The following is an 18,277-nucleotide window of genomic DNA, read 5'->3' on the forward strand; positions in this document are numbered from 1 at the left end:
AAGACTCAGGCTCCCGACCAGGAAGCTGGGCCTGAAATTTATAGGACCATTTCCTATAGTAAAAATAATCAACCCGGTCACAGTACAATTGTAGTTGCCCCGGTTACTAGGAAAGATACACCCCGTTTTTCACAGTAGTCTCCTGAAGCCTGTGGTGGGGTCAACTTTAAGGCCGGTGCCACGTGATCCCCCGGGGCCCTTGATCATTGGGGGCCACACTCACTATGAAGTACAGCGAATTCTTGATTCGAGGTGGCACAGAGGGCGCCTCCAATACTTAAGTATTACCCCTTGTCAGAAGCTTCCTGGGTGAAGAGCACGAACATCCAAGCTGACCGCCTTATAGCTAGATTCCATGCAGATCACCCAAACAAGGCGGGAGGGGGTGGGACACACCCTCAGACGGGGTAATGGTACTAAACTTGTTGTTTGTCTCGTGCAGGCCTCACTGGGAGAATGAAGGGAGAGGGGCCAGATGTCAGCATTCCAGTGCTGACATATCAAAGGAGAGGAGAAGCTTAAACTTTTGCCTACTTAATTTCTTTGAAGATTCTGTTCCCTCGGAGATGGGAGGAGGGGGGGGACATTCCTGTGATCTGACAGAGAGGGGATGAGGAGAGTGGCTTGGAAGATAGCCAATGAGACGTAGAGAATTGGGGATTGGAAAGGGAGGGCTTGGGGGGCAAAGGTCAGTGCTGACCGCGAAAGAGCCAGGGACAGATCACTATGCTCAATAAAGAGAACATTTCCTCAAAGATCAGCAGTTTGGAAATTCATTTATTTTGAGATAGCATCGAAACCTGACACACAGGTTAAGAATTATAGACCAATATCACTATTGAATGAGGACTATAAAATATTTGCATCAATAATGGCAGAGAGACTAAAAAGAGTTTTAAATGAACTTATTCATCCAGATCAGAATGGATTTCTACCAAAAAGACAAATAAAAAACAATGTAAGGTTTATCTTAAATACGTTGGAATACTATGAAGTACATTCAGAAAAACAAATGGCACTGATCTTCTTAGATACACAAAAAGCATTTGATAACGTAAATTGGCAATTTATGATGCAACAGACTGTATGGACTTTGGAGAGGAATTTACAAAAATGATTAAGACAATATATTATACACAAACAGCCAAAGTAATAATTAATGGGGACTTTACAGAAAACTTTAATATAAAAAAGGCACAAGACAAGGATGTCCACTATCCCCATTATTATTTATATTAACATTGGAAGTGCTAAACAGAAATATTAGACAAGACTTAGAAATAAAAGGTATGGAAATAAAGAAGGAAAAATATAAATTACTAGCATTTGCAGACGACTTAATATTCATATTAGTAGAACCATTGGAAACTGGTCCCAAACTAATGAAAAGAATAGAAGAATATGGGGAAGTAGCAGGATTGAAAATAAATAAAGAAAAAACTAAAATAATATTTTAAAATCTTACAGATAAACAAAAAAATGAACTGGCAAAAAAGACAGATTTTCAGATAGTTAAGGAAGTTAAATATTTGGGAATATATCTAACAGCAAGATGTGCAACAATAAAAGATTATTATATTAAGCTATATTAAGCTATATTACTATAATATATATATATATTCTCACTGCTAGGTGGGAGACCTAAATAGATCCATTTCTAGCTCGTTAGCTGTCATCAGTAGGCCACACCCATATCCTCCCTGTAAAGGCACAGTATCAATTTTCTTACTTCTTCGTAGGGTTTATGTGTGTTTTTCTTCTAGCCAGGTTTTCCCTACGTAGCCAAGGTTTTTTTTTGTAGCTCCAGCTCAGTAGAATCTCATCTACTCGGTTCTGGGCTTTTTTCTTTTCTAACACCTAGCAAGCTCTCACTGCTAGGTGGGAGACCTAAATAGATCCATTTCTAGCTCGTTAGCTGTCATCAGTAGGCCACACCCATATCCTCCCTGTAAAGGCACAGTATCAATTTTCTTACTTCTTCGTAGGGTTTATGTGTGTTTTTCTTCTAGCCAGGTTTTCCCTACGTAGCCAAGGTTTTTTTTGTAGCTCCAGCTCAGTAGAATCTCATCTACTCGGTTCTGGGCTTTTTTCTTTTCTAACACCTAGCAAGCTCTCACTGCTAGGTGGGAGACCTAAATAGATCCATTTCTAGCTCGTTAGCTGTCATCAGTAGGCCACACCCATATCCTCCCTGTAAAGGCACAGTATCAATTTTCTTACTTCTTCGTAGGGTTTATGTGTGTTTTTCTTCTAGCCAGGTTTTCCCTACGTAGCCAAGGTTTTTTTTGTAGCTCCAGCTCAGTAGAATCTCATCTACTCGGTTCTGGGCTTTTTTCTTTTCTAACACCTAGCAAGCTCTCACTGCTAGGTGGGAGACCTAAATAGATCCATTTCTAGCTCGTTAGCTGTCATCAGTAGGCCACACCCATATCCTCCCTGTAAAGGCACAGTATCAATTTTCTTACTTCTTCGTAGGGTTTATGTGTGTTTTTCTTCTAGCCAGGTTTTCCCTACGTAGCCAAGGTTTTTTTTGTAGCTCCAGCTCAGTAGAATCTCATCTACTCGGTTCTGGGCTTTTTTCTTTTCTAACACCTAGCAAGCTCTCACTGCTAGGTGGGAGACCTAAATAGATCCATTTCTAGCTCGTTAGCTGTCATCAGTAGGCCACACCCATATCCTCCCTGTAAAGGCACAGTATCAATTTTCTTACTTCTTCGTAGGGTTTATGTGTGTTTTTCTTCTAGCCAGGTTTTCCCTACGTAGCCAAGGTTTTTTTTGTAGCTCCAGCTCAGTAGAATCTCATCTACTCGGTTCTGGGCTTTTTTCTTTTCTAACACCTAGCAAGCTCTCACTGCTAGGTGGGAGACCTAAATAGATCCATTTCTAGCTCGTTAGCTGTCATCAGTAGGCCACACCCATATCCTCCCTGTAAAGGCACAGTATCAATTTTCTTACTTCTTCGTAGGGTTTATGTGTGTTTTTCTTCTAGCCAGGTTTTCCCTACGTAGCCAAGGTTTTTTTTTGTAGCTCCAGCTCAGTAGAATCTCATCTACTCGGTTCTGGGCTTTTTTCTTTTCTAACACCTAGCAAGCTCTCACTGCTAGGTGGGAGACCTAAATAGATCCATTTCTAGCTCGTTAGCTGTCATCAGTAGGCCACACCCATATCCTCCCTGTAAAGGCACAGTATCAATTTTCTTACTTCTTCGTAGGGTTTATGTGTGTTTTTCTTCTAGCCAGGTTTTCCCTACGTAGCCAAGGTTTTTTTTGTAGCTCCAGCTCAGTAGAATCTCATCTACTCGGTTCTGGGCTTTTTTCTTTTCTAACACCTAGCAAGCTCTCACTGCTAGGTGGGAGACCTAAATAGATCCATTTCTAGCTCGTTAGCTGTCATCAGTAGGCCACACCCATATCCTCCCTGTAAAGGCACAGTATCAATTTTCTTACTTCTTCGTAGGGTTTATGTGTGTTTTTCTTCTAGCCAGGTTTTCCCTACGTAGCCAAGGTTTTTTTTTGTAGCTCCAGCTCAGTAGAATCTCATCTACTCGGTTCTGGGCTTTTTTCTTTTCTAACACCTAGCAAGCTCTCACTGCTAGGTGGGAGACCTAAATAGATCCATTTCTAGCTCGTTAGCTGTCATCAGTAGGCCACACCCATATCCTCCCTGTAAAGGCACAGTATCAATTTTCTTACTTCTTCGTAGGGTTTATGTGTGTTTTTCTTCTAGCCAGGTTTTCCCTACGTAGCCAAGGTTTTTTTTGTAGCTCCAGCTCAGTAGAATCTCATCTACTCGGTTCTGGGCTTTTTTCTTTTCTAACACCTAGCAAGCTCTCACTGCTAGGTGGGAGACCTAAATAGATCCATTTCTAGCTCGTTAGCTGTCATCAGTAGGCCACACCCATATCCTCCCTGTAAAGGCACAGTATCAATTTTCTTACTTCTTCGTAGGGTTTATGTGTGTTTTTCTTCTAGCCAGGTTTTCCCTACGTAGCCAAGGTTTTTTTTGTAGCTCCAGCTCAGTAGAATCTCATCTACTCGGTTCTGGGCTTTTTTCTTTTCTAACACCTAGCAAGCTCTCACTGCTAGGTGGGAGACCTAAATAGATCCATTTCTAGCTCGTTAGCTGTCATCAGTAGGCCACACCCATATCCTCCCTGTAAAGGCACAGTATCAATTTTCTTACTTCTTCGTAGGGTTTATGTGTGTTTTTCTTCTAGCCAGGTTTTCCCTACGTAGCCAAGGTTTTTTTTGTAGCTCCAGCTCAGTAGAATCTCATCTACTCGGTTCTGGGCTTTTTTCTTTTCTAACACCTAGCAAGCTCTCACTGCTAGGTGGGAGACCTAAATAGATCCATTTCTAGCTCGTTAGCTGTCATCAGTAGGCCACACCCATATCCTCCCTGTAAAGGCACAGTATCAATTTTCTTACTTCTTCGTAGGGTTTATGTGTGTTTTTCTTCTAGCCAGGTTTTCCCTACGTAGCCAAGGTTTTTTTTGTAGCTCCAGCTCAGTAGAATCTCATCTACTCGGTTCTGGGCTTTTTTCTTTTCTAACACCTAGCAAGCTCTCACTGCTAGGTGGGAGACCTAAATAGATCCATTTCTAGCTCGTTAGCTGTCATCAGTAGGCCACACCCATATCCTCCCTGTAAAGGCACAGTATCAATTTTCTTACTTCTTCGTAGGGTTTATGTGTGTTTTTCTTCTAGCCAGGTTTTCCCTACGTAGCCAAGGTTTTTTTTTGTAGCTCCAGCTCAGTAGAATCTCATCTACTCGGTTCTGGGCTTTTTTCTTTTCTAACACCTAGCAAGCTCTCACTGCTAGGTGGGAGACCTAAATAGATCCATTTCTAGCTCGTTAGCTGTCATCAGTAGGCCACACCCATATCCTCCCTGTAAAGGCACAGTATCAATTTTCTTACTTCTTCGTAGGGTTTATGTGTGTTTTTCTTCTAGCCAGGTTTTCCCTACGTAGCCAAGGTTTTTTTTTGTAGCTCCAGCTCAGTAGAATCTCATCTACTCGGTTCTGGGCTTTTTTCTTTTCTAACACCTAGCAAGCTCTCACTGCTAGGTGGGAGACCTAAATAGATCCATTTCTAGCTCGTTAGCTGTCATCAGTAGGCCACACCCATATCCTCCCTGTAAAGGCACAGTATCAATTTTCTTACTTCTTCGTAGGGTTTATGTGTGTTTTTCTTCTAGCCAGGTTTTCCCTACGTAGCCAAGGTTTTTTTTGTAGCTCCAGCTCAGTAGAATCTCATCTACTCGGTTCTGGGCTTTTTTCTTTTCTAACACCTAGCAAGCTCTCACTGCTAGGTGGGAGACCTAAATAGATCCATTTCTAGCTCGTTAGCTGTCATCAGTAGGCCACACCCATATCCTCCCTGTAAAGGCACAGTATCAATTTTCTTACTTCTTCGTAGGGTTTATGTGTGTTTTTCTTCTAGCCAGGTTTTCCCTACGTAGCCAAGGTTTTTTTGTAGCTCCAGCTCAGTAGAATCTCATCTACTCGGTTCTGGGCTTTTTTCTTTTCTAACACCTAGCAAGCTCTCACTGCTAGGTGGGAGACCTAAATAGATCCATTTCTAGCTCGTTAGCTGTCATCAGTAGGCCACACCCATATCCTCCCTGTAAAGGCACAGTATCAATTTTCTTACTTCTTCGTAGGGTTTATGTGTGTTTTTCTTCTAGCCAGGTTTTCCCTACGTAGCCAAGGTTTTTTTTGTAGCTCCAGCTCAGTAGAATCTCATCTACTCGGTTCTGGGCTTTTTTCTTTTCTAACACCTAGCAAGCTCTCACTGCTAGGTGGGAGACCTAAATAGATCCATTTCTAGCTCGTTAGCTGTCATCAGTAGGCCACACCCATATCCTCCCTGTAAAGGCACAGTATCAATTTTCTTACTTCTTCGTAGGGTTTATGTGTGTTTTTCTTCTAGCCAGGTTTTCCCTACGTAGCCAAGGTTTTTTTGTAGCTCCAGCTCAGTAGAATCTCATCTACTCGGTTCTGGGCTTTTTTCTTTTCTAACACCTAGCAAGCTCTCACTGCTAGGTGGGAGACCTAAATAGATCCATTTCTAGCTCGTTAGCTGTCATCAGTAGGCCACACCCATATCCTCCCTGTAAAGGCACAGTATCAATTTTCTTACTTCTTCGTAGGGTTTATGTGTGTTTTTCTTCTAGCCAGGTTTTCCCTACGTAGCCAAAAAATACCAGAGACCGGTATTTTTTAATTATTGTTTGTGTATTTTTTAGTGAGTGCTCTGCATGTTCAGGCACAAGTAGTTTACAGCCGACAAGAGTTATTAATCATTGGCAGAGAAGGCTGCATTTTTGAACCAGGAGTCTCAAGTTACAACATTCCAGCTAAGCTGGTTAGAATGATGTCGTGGATTACTCTCCCTGCTAGAGAGCAAAGGAAATGGAGGAGACGAAGAAAATGCAGGCAGAAATGAGGCTGTAGAGCCGGACTACACGTAAGGTTAGGAAAAAATCCTCACAAGCCTGCACTGCCAAGTCTTTTTGTTTCAAATGTTAGATCTCTCCCTAATAAGATTGAGGAGCTGGAACTTACTATCTCTCTGCAGGAAAACGTTCAGGACTGCTGTGTTATGGTCTTTACAGAGACGTGGCTTGACCCTACCATTCCAGGGGAGGCTATTGAATTACAAGGACGCTCAGTTTGTCGAGCGGATAGAACCATTGTCTCCGGGAAGAGCAGAGGAGGGGGACTTTGTGTTTACATAAATAACAACTGGAGCACAAATGTTAAAATAATGGATACTCCTGATTTGGAGTATTTGGCAGTGAAATGCCGCCCCTTTTATCTTCCTCGTGAGTTTAACATTGTAATAACAACTGCAGTATATATACCTCCTGATGCTAACATGACCACAGCCATGAGTCACCTGTTAACTGCTATTAGCAAACAGCAACAGGCCTACCCGGACGGAGTACTGGAGTGGTTGCAGGTGATTTCAATCAAGCCAATTTAAAGACTGTCCTCCCTAAGTTCTATTAGTACGTAGACTGTCCCACTAGAGGGAAAAATACCTTGGATCAGGTATATAGTAACATCATGCATAGATATGATGCATAGATATGCCTTTACCCCACCTGGGACAGTCAGATCATACAGTATACTGTGTATACACATACAATGACAATAAAGTTATTATTATTAAGTCAAATAAAACTAGACTTGGAAAAATGGAAAAATTTGCAATTATCAATGTAAGGAAGAATAGCGACTATAAAAATGAATGTCCTACCGAAATTACTTTTCCTATTTCAAACGATTCCTATAAAAGTAGAGAATTTTTTTTTTTATGAGCTAAATACAATAATTTTGAAATTTATTTGGCAAGGGAAGAAAGCCAGAATTAGATTGAAAATGCTGCAAGACGCTAAAAACAATGGAGGTTTTGGACTACCACATTGGGAGCTATATTATCAAGCATGTGTATTAAGCATGTGGGTGAAAGAATGGATAACCCTTAGACATAAAGGTTAAAAGACATAAAATATTATTGTATTTAGAAGGTCATGATTTACAACTAGGATGGCATGCTTTTTTATGGTATGGTAAGAATAAAATTCATAGCTATTTCCAAAATCACTATGTAAGAAATGCGCTATTTTTAGTATGGGAAAAAGTAAAAGCTAAAATATACCGTATTTTTAAGAGTATAAGATGCCCTTTTTCCCCCCTAAAAGAGGGTGAAAATTTGGGTGTGTCTTATACACCAAATGTAGCCCAGCCCACCCTTCGGCCCCCATCCTTCAGCCTCCGTGTATCCTCTCAAATGGCTCCTGAGCTCCATTTTTAAAAAAAAAAAAAAATTATTGAAATTTATTATAGTACAATACAAAACAATCAGTCAGACAGTGTTACTTTTCTACACGTTAGATTGATTCTTCCTTTATGTTTCATAGTTCCAAATTCCTATATATATCTTAAGATTTGTATTAACTTTCATCTATTCTTTATTCGGTTATCAATCCACCTGTACCAATCATCCCACACCGTATAATATTCGGAGTCTTCTTTTTCGTTTAGTTCTAACGTTAATTTGTTCATTTCGGCACATTCTAAAACTTTCTGAATAATATGTTCCTCTGGTGGTGTATCCTTTCCTTTCCAATATTGGGTGTATGCTATTCTCGCTGCAGTGAGTATATGTATAATTAAATATCTTCTTTTTTTCCCATATTTGGACTTTAGTATTCCCAGGAGAAATGTTTCAGGTATCAATTCAATTTTTTTATTAGTTGATTCTTGTAGCCAATTTTGAATTTTTCTCCAATACCTCTTTGCTTCGGGACAGGACCACCACATATGAAAGAAGGTACCTTGGTGATATCCACACTTCCAACATTTGGGGCTTACAGGTGAAACTCGAAAAATTAGAATATCGTGCAAAAGTTCATTTATTCCAGTAATGCAACTTAAAAGGTGAAACTAATATATGAGATAGACTCATTACATGCAAAGCGAGATAGTTCAAGCCTTGATTTGTCATACTTTTGATGATTATGGCTTACAGCTCATGAAAACCCCAAATTCACAATCTCAGAAAATTAGAATATTACATGAAATCAATAAAACAAGGATTGTACATAGAACAATATCGGACCTCTGAAAAGTATAAGCATGCATATGTACTCAATACTTGGTTTGGCTCCCTTTTGCATCAATTACTGCCTCAATGCGGCGTGGCATGGATGCTATCAGCCTGTGGCACTGCTGAGGTGTTATGGAAGACCAGGATGCTTCAATAACGGCCTTCAGCTCTTCTGCATTGTTCGGTCTCATGTCTCTCATCTTTCTCTTGGCAATGCCCCATAGATTCTCTATGGGGTTCAGGTCAGGCGAGTTTGCTGGCCAATCAAGCACAGTAATCCCATGGTCATTGAACCAGGTTTTGGTACTTTTGGCAGTGTGGGCAGGTGCCAAGTCCTGCTGGAAAATGAAGTCAGCATCCCCATAAAGCTCGTCTGCGGAAGGAAGCATGAAGTGCTCCAAAATCTCCTGGTAGACAGCTGTGTTGACCCTGGACTTAATGAAGCACAGTGGACCAACACCAGCAGATGACATGGCTCCCCAAATCAACACAGACTGTGGAAACTTCACACTGGACTTCAAGCATCTTGCAGTGTGTGCCTTTCCATTCTTCCTCCAGACTCTGCGTCCTTGGTTTCCAAATGAGATGCAAAAGTTGCTCTCATCAGAAAAGAGGACTTTGGACCACTGAGCAACAGACCAGTTCTTTTTGTCTTTAGCCCAGGTAAGACGCTTCTGACGTTGTTTGTTGTTCAGGAGTGGCTTGACAAGAGGAATACGACATTTGAAGCCCATGTCCAGGATCCGTCTGTGTGTGGTGGCTCTTGATGCACTGACTCCAGCCTCTGTCCACTCCTTGTGAAAGTCCCCAACACTTTTGAATGGCCTTTTCCTGACAATCCTCTCCAGGCTGCGGTCATCCCTGCTGCTTGTGCACCTTTTTCTTCCACACTTTTCCCTTCCACATAACTTTCTATTAATGTGCTTTGATACAGCACTTTGGGAACATCCAACTTCTTTTGCAATTACCTTTTGAGGCTTTCCCTCCTTATGGAGGGTGTCAATGATGGTTTTCTGCACAACTGTCAGTTCAGCAGTCTTTCCCATGATTGTGATTCCTACTGAACCAGACTGAGAGACCATTTAAAGGCTCAGAAACCCTTTGCAGGTGTTATGGCTTAATTAGCTGATTAGAGTGGGACACTTTGAGCCTAGAATATTGAACCTTTTCACAATATTCTAATTTTCTGAGATTGTGAATTTGGGGTTTTCATGAGCTGTAAGCCATAATCATCAAAATTATGACAAATCAAGGCTTGAACTATCTCGCTTTGCATGTAATGAGTCTATCTCATATATTAGTTTCACTTTTTAAGTTGCATTACTGGAATAAATGAACTTTTGCACGATATTCTAATTTTTTGAGTTTCACCTGTACATTTGGATAAATTTTTGCTAATCTCGCAGGTGCTAGGTGCCATCTGTATAACATTTTATATTGGTTTTCTTTGTATGATGCCGCTTTTGTTAATTTATAGTTTCTATTCCAGATCGTTTCCCATTCATCCAAATTTATGTTATGTCCAATATTTTTGGCCCATGCTATCATTGGCTCTTTTACTACCTCTTCCGCCCTGTCGAATTCTAATAAATAGTTATATAATCTGGATAATATTTTTTTTTCTGGACCTATCAGTAATTTGTCTAATCTATTTGTTTCCACCTCAATACCAAATTCTTAATTATCTTTTTTGTACCTAGATTGAATCTGCAAGTATGGCCACCAGTCAATATGTATTCCCTGCTCCGGTTGACTTCCGGTTGGCTCCGCGAGCCTCGTTGACGCTCCTCCATGGGCGCCTGATCCCCGGCACCGTAAAAGCCGCCAGAACAGCTGAAAAACAGTTGTCTGGCGGCTTGAAAACCCTCTCCCCGGGCAAAGGGGAGAGAGAAGAGCCGACAGGTGGAGGTAGAGCCCCCCCAAGCACCCTAGGAGAATTCTTGGGGAGCGAAGGGTGACAGCTCCCTAGAAGCCTGTCAGTCTGCTCCGGACCTGGGACGACTCCGCTATTTAGTGGAGCTAGAAGCCGCGACCAATTCTGCTGATAACAAGTGTGGGATTTTTAACATCTTCAATTGCTGCAGGCAGAACAAGCCAGGAGAAGTCAGACTGCAAGTATTTACACTTAACTCCAATGTTTATAGCCTCCTTCGGAAGTAACAATTTAGTAATTTGCAACAAAATGGCGATTGTCGCTTGAAAGGGCGTGGAAAGTGAAAGTTACAAGAAAGTTTTGTTTCGCTGTAGCCTTTTGCCTGGAAAGAACTTTTGTGTTGAGCGAAGGAGGATTTTAAACGTTAATTTATGATTGGGGAAATCTTTTGACTTTGTGGAACTTTTCTTTTTGGCTTTTGATTAAAATATAATGACCAATTTAAACTGAAAATGGCCTCAAAACCTGTAAAGACCATTCCTATTAAAGGAACTGGGAGCGCTGGAAGCTCCCCAGCTCATCCTTCTAGATTGCAAGCCTCTGCCCCCCCAACAGACCCACAGACTTTAACGTTTGAGATGATACAAGAAGCCCTACAAGCCACACAAAATAAAATTGCTACTGTGATTAATGAAAAAATTAATGAAACTAATGAAAAAATTAATGAAACTAATGAAAAAATACAGGCTGGGGCGTGGTTATGGCCGTGGTGGTGTGAGGACGTTTTCTCCACTTCGCAGGGCATTTTACGGAAGATAAATGTGGATTAAAGTGTTTGAAATGCACTGATAAGGACCAAAATTTTATAAATTGTATCGGAAGAGCTACTGGCCCAACAGACTGACTTTGGAATCGGTAGGTCACCCTGAACGACTTGAATTTTGAAGCTTTTCATAGCATGGGAAAGTGGAAGGAGCGAGGGGTGACCAGATAGGCAGTCGCAATTGTGTATTTGGAGCAAATAGCTGCCTTTGTTCTCATTATTACCGCGATCTGTGTTTGTTTTTGCTGTGGGATAAAGGCACGGAACATCAAAAGACCGGTGAAAAGGTTTTTTTTTTTTTTTTCTTGGAAGAATATGTGAATTTTAAGTTGATCTTTTGTTTGTGAAAGTGCCTGAGTTGAAGCAGCAAAACGCATTTCTGGGCAGTGCCTTCCAACGGATGTTAGCTTTTTCTTTTTTTTTTAAGGGAAATTACGTAAACTGAATTGAGAACTATAAACTTTTATTGCTGGTCCTTTTGAGTGCAATAATAAGCTGTCTCAGCTTCAATTGTGGATTGCTGTCCCTTAATCTTCATTACAGACCCTCTTGGCAAAAGTGGATAATTAAAACTTATTAAAAAATGGCGACCCAACAATCTTTAGAAATGCAACAAGTTGCTGTGGCCTTAACTAAAATTGGTGAAAAGATATCAGGACTGTCAGATAGTATGGATAATATGATATTGGAAATTAAAAGAATGAAGCAAGAAATGAATGAAAATTTTGCAAAGCAAACAGTAGAAATGACAATAATTAAAGATGAAATTGAGCAGATTCATACACATGATGCAAAGATAGATCGGCAAATTGGAGAAATCTTTTTTAAAAATGAACAACAAGATAAAAAAATTTGTCTTTTGGAAGAAGAAGCGAGGAAATATAATCTGGTTATTCGAGGAATTCAAGAAGAAAAAGTGGACAATTTGAAACAACGAGTTTTAAAATGGCTCAATGACCTGGATACACAAATCACATTTACAGCAACAAATCTGGCAAGTGTTTTTAGAATTGGGTTTAAAAGACAAAACAGCTTAAATAGAAATGTACTTGTCAGATTTGCAAATCTTAGTGACAAACTGGAAGTGATGGTGAAAGTGAGAGAGATGGGTGAAGCTTTGAAATTTGAGGAGAAAATTATTCAAGTCTTTCCGGATATATCAAGAGAAGAAAGAGCGTGGAGATTTTTTTTGAAGCCAATTACAAAGGTTCTGAGAGACAATGGAATTAAATATAACTGGAGGCCACCACAGCAACTAAAATTTTTTTATAAAGGAAGAATGCAAATAATTACTTTGGAAACAGATGCAGTGTTATACTTACATGAACTTGGATTGATTGTAAAGTATGAGGACATAACAGAGATAAAAGATCAAATGCTCAAGATGGGTGGAACATATGCAAAAACATCAACACCAGAAGAAAAAGGGGCTGCTGGAGGACAAGACCCTAAAGGATTAAAGCGGAAGAAAATCTCACCTGCGATGGTTGAACAAAAGAAAAGTCGTGATGATATAATGGGAGATGGAGCGGATAAGAAATTGAAGGATCTGGAAAAAGAATTGCAGGAAGCTGAGTGCGGGGAGAAGTTACCACCCTTTTCTCTGAGAGATGAATTTAAGTAGACTACCCGAAAGAAGTGACCCGACCATTAGCACGTCCCCTCTCCCCCACTCTCTTTATAGAGGCGGAAACCAATTGAGGATGTGGGGAATGAAGATTGTTTGTTATTTAATGTTTGATGTGTCTTTTGTCCCTTTTTATTTTTTTTTTATTTTTTTTCTTCTATGTTGAATGTTGTTTGGAATGTGGGAGATTGGTACTGGGATCTGGGCACAGAAAGGAAGAGGAGGGGAAAGGATTAAAAAAGTTACAGTTTAAATGGGTTTAATAAAAATAATGACATGGAATGTGAAGGGTACAGGGAATCAGATCAAGAGAAGACGACTGGAACTTAAAATTAAAAGAGATCTGCCAGATATATTATTTTTGCAAAAAACCCATCAGAAATCTGAAGACTCAAATAAAATGTATATAAAGGGTATGCAAATTTATGAAAAATTTTTTGGAACTTCAAAAGCTAGAGGAGTTGCAACATTGATATCAGATAGGGTATATTTTGAAAAAGAACAAGTAATTGTGGATGAAGAAGGAAGATATGTAATAATTGTGGGAAATATTAATGAGGAAAAAGTGACACTAGTTAATTTATATTTACCGAATGAGAAGCAAAAAGAATTTCTTGAAAAAATAACTAAAATTTTGGAAATTGAAAGTGTAGGGAAAGTAATTGTGGCTGGGGATTTTAATTTAATTAGAGATAAAATAGATAGTACTAACCCCACTCGTTGTGGAGGAGCAAATAAAATGGGGACCTTAAATAAATGGATGTTTCAAAATGGCGTGGTGGATGTCTGGAGAGAAGTGAAAGGAACTGAAAGAGTGTACACTTTTTACTCTAAGATACATAATACATATTCAAGAATTGACTATATCTTAGTTTCTAAAGATTTGTTGAATAATGTGGATAAGATAGATGTGGGAATTTTTAAGGATTCTGATCATGCAGAAGTTATGATGGAAATAGATTTTAATTTTGAGAAAAAAGGAAGTTGTTGGAGATATGATGAAAAACTGTATAAAAATGAGGAGGATAAAAAATGGATATTTGAAAAATGGGAAGAATGTTGGAGATTGAATGATAATGGAGAGGTTAAATTTGAAATTGTTTGGGATGCGATGAAAGCAGTTTTTAGAGGGGAAAATATCAAGTTATCAAGCAGAAAATATAAAAATTATAAAAATAAAATTGAAAAAGATAAAAGCCAGATTAAGGAATTGGAGAATCAATTTTTGCTTACTAAAGAAAAAAATTTTTTGGAGGAACTAAATTTGCTAAAAAAATAAATTGATAGAAGAAGATATAGAATTGGTAAAAAAGAATATGAGATATTTAAATAGGATTTTTTTTGAATTTAGCAATAAAAACTCTAAGTTATTGGCAAGGATGGCGAAAAATAAAAGAAAGAAGAGAGAAATTGGAGCCTTGATAGATGATAAGGGTATAAGATGCTATAAAAAATTAGAAAAATGTGAAGTGGTCAGGAACTTTTTTCAAAATTTATATTTGAAAAAATTAATTGATCGGGAAAAACTGAGAAGTTATTTAGAAAAACATGTTGTGAAAATTGACCAAACATATAAAGACTTGATGGAAGAAGATATAACACAAGACAAGATTAATGGAGTAATACAAAAAATAAAATTAGGGAAAGCTCCAGGTGAAGATGGATTACCTGCTGAGTTTTATAAAGAATTTAAGGAAATAATAATACCAAAATTGCAAAAACTATTTAACGGAATTTTACATGGTGGAGAAGTTCCGTTGTCATGGAACAGAACGGTGATATCTATAATCCCTAAACCAGATAAAGACTTAGAAAGGATTGAGTCCTATCGGCCCATCTCCTTAATTAATCAAGATGCAAAGATATTTACCACCATTATAAGTAATAGATTAAGTAGATTTATAGATAGATATATAAGTTATAACCAAGTAGGCTTTGTGAAGGGTAGATACATGAGTGATATTGTCAGAAGAGTATTAAATATTATAGATGTTGCTGAATATAATGCTGATAAAATAGGTATAGTATCATTAGATATTTTTAAAGCTTTTGACTCTGTACAATGGGAAACTATTAAAACAATTGTTGAGGTACTAGGTTTTGGTAATAAGTTTATACATGTTATTTCAAAACTGTATCAAAAAAGTAGTGCAAGAGTGAAGGTGAACGGAAGGCTGACAGAAGAGATAAGATTGGAAGCGGGTACGAGACAAGGATGTCCCCTGTCTCCAACATTATTTTTATTAGTTATGGAAATTTTGACTAAAATGATAGAAAAAGATGAAGAATTGGAAGGGTATAAGGGATATAAGATAAATCTGTATGCGGATGATACTTTGATTATTTTGAAAGATATAGAGAAAGATTTGAAAAAGATACATAAGCATTTGGAAGAATTTGAGGAAATGACAGGTTTGAAAATAAATTGGTCAAAATCTGAACTATTAATGAATAATAATGGTAAGGAGTGGGAGAATATGCAAGAACAACTTGGGATAAGGATTAAAAAAACATTGAAATATTTGGGCATAACACTTTCACTCAAAGTTAAAGAAATGAAAAAACTAAATTATGAATGAAATTGAGAAAAAGATAGATAAATATAAAATGATAAAGTTGTCTTGGTTTGGTAGAATTGCAATGTGTAAGATGATGTTGTTGCCAAAGTTTAATTTTTTATTTGAGATGTTACCGTTAAACTTGACAGAGAAAGATATTGAAGGATATCAGAAGAAATTGGATAAATTTTGCAATGGTGGGAAAAGACCTAGATTAGTGAAGAAAATGTGGTATCAAAATCAAAAGGAAGGTGGATTAGGAATCCCCAAACTACTCAATTATTATTGGGCTTATGCTATTCGGACTGTGGTAAAAATATTTAAAGGTGAAGATAGTCATTGGAGAGATTTAGAATTAAAAGACATCAAGAGATTTGGCTCAACATAGTTTTTAGATAAAGCAAAATCAAAATGTGTAATTAATAGCTATTGGTTAAAGGGACTGAGTAAAATTTGGAATAAATTTGTTAAAATTTTAATTCCAGATATAATTTTCTTAGGGAAGACAATTGAAAATTGGCCGATTAAAACTAATATAAGTCGTGATAGGGTAATGGAAGATGAAAATATACAAACTATAATAGATTGGTTAAAAACTTCAGAAAATGAAAGGAGGAAAAAAGAAATCATTGAAAAATTGGGTTTACGCTGGTTTGAAAAAATACAGATAGAAAAATGGACTAAGAAGGTAAGGGACAATTGTTCGATAAGTAGAAGTAAAACTGAATTTGAACATTTAGTATTCCAAATTATGAAAGATGAAATTGGGCTAAAGGGACTCGTTAGTAAGATATATAAGATTATAAATTTTGATGGAAAACCACAAAGGGTGATGAAGATGAATTGGGAAAAAGAACTTAATATTAAAATATCAGATTTAGATTGGAACGTGAATTGGAAGAGTAGAATTATGAAGACTTTATCTGTAAGGATTAAAGAGCATAATTATAAGGTTGTTTGGAAATGGTATTTGACTCCATTAAGATGGATAACAAAATTAGTAAACAATGTTGGAGATGTGATATGGAATTAGGGACTTATGAACATATGTGGTACAAATGTGATAAAGTTAAAAAGTTTTGGCAACAATTGGAGGAAATGATATTTGAAATGATGGGGAAAGCAATAATATTGAGACCAGAAACTATATTACTGTTGATAATTAAGGAAATAGAACCAACAAAATATGAGAAAGAATTGATTAGAATTATGATTATAATGGGTAGAATTATAATAGCCAGATATTGGAAATTAGATGTGAATTTTAGAATAGAAGAATGGTATTGTGAAATGTGGAAATCAGCTTTAAACGATAAAATGACATGTGATATTAAAATTAGAAATGGTGACTATAAAGAAGATATTTTCTGGAAAATTTGGAAACCATTCGTGGACTATGTGCTGGGAAAATTGGATGCTTCGGTACCTGTACCCCGAGAACGTGGATTTTGGCGATCATGAGGATATATCCGAAGAACCAAATCTTCCTTTCTTATGTATAGCACAGGGTGAAATATTGTATATGTTGTTTGTAATGTTAGTAATTTAAATTATAAAAATAAAAATTAAAAAAGAAAAAAAAGAAAAAATACAGGCTGTTTCAGAGGAGATCTTAACTCGGAATCGGCAAATTAGAGAAGACATATTATTGGCATTTAAATGTTTGGCAGGTGATATTGAAATGATGGATGATAAAGTGGAAGAAATTAAGCAATCCACGGAAATTTTGGATAATAAAATAGGAGAGACTCAAAACAGACTTGAAAGGGCTGAAGTTGATGTAACGATGTTACAATATAGAGATATGGAATTTGCTTTAAGATTCAGAGGGGTGAAGGAGAATAAACAAGAGAATTTGAAAGAAATGATGTCAGAGGCATTGGCACAGTTGCTGGGGGAGACGAAAACTGAGCTGGGCTGGCAGATTGACAAGATATATCGTGTCAATTCGTGGGTGGCCAGACAGAAACATTTACCAAGAGACATTGTAATATATTTTACCACAAGGAGACTATGCAATTAAATTTTACAGGCTACCTTTAAAAACAAGCTTCAGGTGGAAGGCCAGGAGGTGATGACAATGAAAGAAATCCCTCCCAAAATGTTGAGAGCTAGAAGGGATTACGCCTTTCTGGTGGATGAACTGAAAAAACACCAAATACAGTATAGATGGGAAGTGCCAGCCGGCCTAGTGGTGATCTATTCGGGAGAGAGATATCGGCTTAATACAATATGGAAAGCAAGAGATTTTTATGCCAATGTGTTAAAGGCTGGGACATCAAAATCACCAGAAGGAAAAAGAAAGAAGGAAGTAATGGAAGGAGAGAGAGAAGAGCTGTTGACAGTAGTCCAGGGGGGAGCTTCGACAAGTCAACAAGATTTGCTACAAATCCAGATTGCCGTTCAAGATTTGGATTTAATTGATATACAAGAAGAACCGAAGGATCAAAGACAGACCAGAGCAGCAACAGCTAAACGCAAGGAAGAATTAAGACAGCAACAACTTCAGATGGCAACCCAAGAAACTACCAAAACAGAAGCTGTGGGAGGAGCAAGACCTAAAGGTCAAATGAGGCAAGATCATCAGAAATTGCTCCAGACGCTTCAGAGGCCCAGAGATGGGAACTAGATTTTTGACTTGGAATGTCAATGGTTTGAATTCTCCACAGAAGAGAAGGAAAATATTTCACTATCTTAAACAATTCAAGAACGAAGTAATTTGTTTACAAGAGACTCATATTAGGATACAAGATCAAAAATATTTGACAAATACAAGATT

This window comes from Pituophis catenifer, unplaced genomic scaffold (assembly GCF_029215685.1).
Source record: "Pituophis catenifer annectens isolate HBS135680 unplaced genomic scaffold, rPitCat1.0.hap2 SCAF_5, whole genome shotgun sequence".
NCBI lineage: Eukaryota > Metazoa > Chordata > Lepidosauria > Squamata > Colubridae > Pituophis > Pituophis catenifer.